At 45.1% G+C, this 4,893-nt stretch overlaps 1 non-coding gene across 1 annotated transcript; it reads right to left on the reverse strand.

The window, feature by feature from the left end:
• Positions 1–4,552: 4,552 nt before the first annotated feature.
• TRNAH-GUG (transfer RNA histidin (anticodon GUG)) lies at positions 4,553–4,625 on the reverse strand. The gene has a single exon. It is a non-coding gene; the product is annotated as a tRNA-His (tRNA).
• Between the last annotated feature and the right edge of the window lie 268 nt (positions 4,626–4,893).

A 4,893-nucleotide genomic window follows, 5' to 3' on the forward strand; every position in this document is an offset into this window, starting at 1 on the left:
ACTGAATCTTGCGCTTCCTACAGAACACGCTGCATGATAACTAATCCGCCAAATACATAGATCGCCAAAAGGCTAAAAGGCCACAACTCTTCGGATCTCAATCCGGCTTTCACACTTGTCGTCCATTGTGCCTTCCAAAATGCCTTCTTTGCCGCTTTCACACTTGTCGTCCATTGTGCCTTCCAAAATGCCTTCTTTGCCTTGCCCCTAACAGGTACCCCTTAGAAATAGAAAATGATTTCTATTTCAATTTCTATATCTCGACAAGGGTGTTACGTTGGGGCCGTTTGATATTGCCTTTTCTCACGAGACCAACCAACCTCTGAATTTCTTTCTTTATTTATTTGCACCACTCTTGGACATAGGCAAGGCTTGCAGTCACGGGGGCTGGACCTTAAATCTCTTGATGGGCGGCAAGCTACTAGTGGAAGGGAGCTGGCTGACTGGTTGTGGCTCGATGGGGCTGGTGGTTTCTGTTGCTGTGGCCACCCTGCTCCTTTACCAGGCTGTCATTGGACAGGGTCCAGCTCAAGGGAAATATGTCATAGCCCAGACCTTGCACTAGCCCTGAGGAGGTGCAGAGCTTACTAAAGTCCTCGGCCACCTTGTCAGGCAGTGGGATTGTCGTGGCTCTCCCCGATGGGTGCTGTCAAGGGAGAAAGACAAAGGGACAAAGTGCAGCTTGGCATGACAGGGTTGACTCGATCGGATTGAGTGGTGCCTTTATTTACCTACCGTGGTTGTAGCCGCGTGCAACCTATGGTAATAAAGGTGGTATTTTGGTTGATGCACATTTCAGATGCTGCTAGGTGGCTTGGAACTGAATCATTGAGGAAGTCAACCAAATCAGAGAGACCCATAGAAGGACAATTTAACACCAGATATCTGGAGGTGTGAACGGAGCTGCTATGGAAAGCGAACCCTCAAAATACGACGATTGTTTGGACAGGTTCTCAAAGAAATAGCTTTTAGTTCTAGCAGCAAACAGATAACCATTACGAGGACTTAAGGGCACGTTGACGAAATAGACAAGGTATGAACGATTGACATTATGTAGTTAGAAGTCTTAGATTATGACTTAGTCGTGGGAAAATTAGTGGATGTGGTACTTGAGCGATAAGAGAAGTGCTGAACATTGAGAGCTACCCAAACTGAAGTGGCAAGGAAGGACAGGAAAAGGCAAAAACCACTTGAGTAAAATAATTTTTCATATTCTTTCCTTCACCTTTCATAGCAACTAAGGATCAAAGAGCACCGAATTTGATGGGTCGTACAAGGAAAAGCAAAATAGGGACATGATATTGAAGATGTAGTAACATACGTGCTCGAGGCCTCTGTCAATCGTGTACAAATAGAAAACAAGTCTGAATAGGGCAAAGGTTTAGCTAATGAAGGAATGGGCTCTTCCGGGAACGGATGGAATGTAAGTCGTATCAAACTAGAGCGAATCAATATCCAAGAAACGCAAATTTTCGGTTCTTCCATAATTGTTTTTAAAACAAAATGTCTCATCTGACTGATCAATCGGTTTTGTTCAATCGTATTTGTATGTTACTACCGTAACATACAGATAGTGATTTGCTATAAAATGGACCCCAATGTGATAGATAGTCTTTGGCTGGAAAAACCAGCCATGTTTTTCGAGTTTATCGACAGTCTTCCTATCGATAAACTCGTTTTTTTTCTTTTTTTTGCGTTTACTTCTACCAGAACGAAAATGTTTGAATCTAATCGCTCGAATAACAAAATTCTAGTTCTAGAATAGGGACTGTTCATGTCTTATCCAATTTTTGTCTTCTCCTTGGTGCTTTATACCCAGGGCTGCATCAAAGGTTGTGGTTTCTTCTTTCTCGTATCCATAACCTTTTTCCTTTGGAAAGCTGGCAATTCGGAGTCTTTTTTGGGTGCCCCTGCTTATTCAAACAATTTGGAACCTAGTGACCTTAACTCCCATTCTATTTACTCAATTTCCAAGAATGTCCAAGCAACACAGAAAAACGCTAAAAAATATGATGAATAATAATATGACCCACTCTTTAATATGGACAAGAGCTCCACCTGCTCAATAGATGCACCGATATCTCGATCGAGAGTACCAAGCTTCGAACAGAACGGTCAGAGGTTCAAGTCCTCTTTGGTGTTACATCGTTTTACTGACTCAGAAAAAATCTTTAAAACACTCTTTAAGCAAACATACGTCTTATTGTGCCAAATCGATTCTAGGTCGATGTAGAAGGCATGATTGGCTATTTACTCCAATTGTGCAAACGAACAGGTGTTCATGGGGCCTATCTTATGTCAGGCAGTTCACATGCTGAACGGACCTCCCTTCATCTTCCTTCCACCTTTATTCCTTGGTCCCAACTTGTTATCGTTGGTCGAACGCTCTTGAGTCATGGTTCCAGGGGATGCAGGGTCGAATGGTGGTGAAGCAGGGTCGAATGGTGGCATAGATCCTTCATTCATATATCTGCCACAGAAACCGATGGCTCGCTACTATCGCTTTTTGGTTGGTCGACTGAAGGGCAGATCTATACCTGAGGACTTTGTCGTGTCGAATGGTGGCTATGAAGTGAGCTTCTTGAGGAACCATGTCGAATGGCAGAATGCAGGTCAACCAAGGGCTTGCTATCCTGTTCTAAGGCCAATCCTAGATCGTCGATCTCTTGCTTCAGGTCATCAAACATACTCAAAAGTGAGAAGTATTTGGCCTTATGGCCCTCTTCCAAGGTATTACGGTCTTTCTTGCTTTCGCGCCTGTAGGCCCTCTTCGCTTCGCGCCATCGCCTGTGGCTTCTCTTCGCTTCTTTGCACCCTACGTTTGCCCTGTAGCTTCTCTTCGAAGGCCTTACGTTCGGCCTGTAGCTTCTCTTCGAAAGTCTTACGTTCAACCTATAGCTTCTCTTCCAAGTCCAAACAAATATCTTTGACAACTTCTTGAACGGTCGACCTAACAATGCCTTCTATATCTTGGGCTAATAATCCATGTGTAGAAGGCTGCGAAGTGATTTGGGTTAAATTAAAAGGCTGGTCGGACCTGGTCCCGCCGCGTGCCCGGCCTCTGCCCTTTGATTTGGGACTTCTTGTCAGCCCCTTTCTCTTTGATATGGGATTTCGGCAAACTTGTCAGCCCCTTCCCCTTCCCCCTTTCCCTTTGATACTGGATTTTGGCTCGTCAGCCTCTTCCCCTTTCCCTTTGATTGGCAGGGCTTCCGACAGAACTAATTTTACCTTCGTTAGGTAAGATGCGTTGGGGTCAAAGCCAGTAGTGGATGCCCGCTCGGTAGAACCTGCCGAATCTCGCTAATAGGAACTTTACTTTATGGATGCAGATGCGAAACATGTTTAATGGACACGGATTGGTTTAAGTAGAAGGGTCCAGAGTGAGGGGGGCAGAAAGTAACTCCTTTAATTAGCTCTCGTAATCAAGGGACCTGTATGCCGAGTGGATATTAGGCACGTGGACATCAAACCTACCCACTTACTTGGAAGCAAGTACATAGTGGGCATCAGGATCTCAGACATGTTACTTGGGAGGAGGCAGATATAGGTAGACATGGTGAGGGTCAAAGGCACAAAACGATATTTACGATTCAAACGATATAAGAGTTAAGGAACCCGGAATGGCTATCAACCAGGGTTCAAGGCCGAGGACTCTCGACGTAGTTCGGCAGCATGATAGGCTCGAATCCGAACTAAGAGTTTGGCCCTGCAAGCAAATAGGTCCAGGAGCAAGGTAGCCTTATCATATCACCGTGAAACTCATAACATTTACCTTGGTTAATTAACTCAAGTGGCTAGACCACCTCAGAAGTCGGTAATGAAACAACTCCAAACCAACCCGAGGAGCTACGACGACCGAGTTGCCCGTAGTACAGGGAAACTACCGCTATCTATTAATATCGCTATCAGAGATTTTGGGAACATAGAAAAGATGATGTGGCGAGATGTAGAGATGCCTAAAGCCGCTTCTTGAATTAGAAAAGAAAGCTCCCGAATATCGATTCTCTGCGCCCTTGCCAAGCAAAACACTTAAGAATCATCGGTCTTCATAGCCCAAGGAAAATGACCGAAGGCACCTGAGATCTACCATGAAACCCTGGCAAGGGGGAGGCTTAGGCATAGGCCCTTATCCTGCTCGGGATTAAATATCCTCCTTGCAACTATCATACAGGTCAAGAGCGAAAAGAAGTGATGACCCAATCGACGTACTCGTTACAGTCCTACGCCATATCGGAGTCCCCATAGGTAAGGGAAGCCATAATCAAGATTCGTCATCCTACCCTCTCGACCCTCGTGGCTCCGCGGCATTACTCCCCAAAGGCGGAGCTAGATTCCTGCCAAAGTCCCCCGTGTGAATCACCAACAACGAGCATCAGATCCGAGCTTCTTGGTTAATGGGCGAAAAGATCTCAGACGTAGAAAACGTTTCATAGACGATTAATCTTACTATTTTAGGCAAGAACACTATAGGTCATAAGTATAGAATCTGAAAGATATATTTCTATACTCAAAACAAGAGGGTGGTAGAGGCTTGGGATGACGTGTCTTTGGCGAGTAATGGGATTCGAACCCATGTTTTCAAATTCACAATCAGACACTCTGACCCATTGAGTTATACCCGCCCCCAGGGCTAGCTCCCCGCCCCTTCAAATTTAGAAGGGGCCCGCCCTTGAAATCAATTCAGACACGTCCATACCCGCTATCAAATTCGAACCGATAACCTAGAGCAGATTTGAAGTCTGTCGCGTTTACCAATTCCACCAAGTAGGTATGCTCACTATCAGACTCGAACCGATAACCCTTGAAATGGAATAGATTTTAAGTCTGTCGTGTTTACCATTTTCACCAAGTGAGCAACACCAAGTGAGCAAACGGGGGAAGCAAAGCTCT

This window comes from Cibotium barometz, chromosome 58 (genome assembly GCF_041138505.1).
Source record: "Cibotium barometz isolate CiBa-2024 chromosome 58, ASM4113850v1, whole genome shotgun sequence".
Taxonomy (NCBI): domain Eukaryota; kingdom Viridiplantae; phylum Streptophyta; class Polypodiopsida; order Cyatheales; family Cibotiaceae; genus Cibotium; species Cibotium barometz.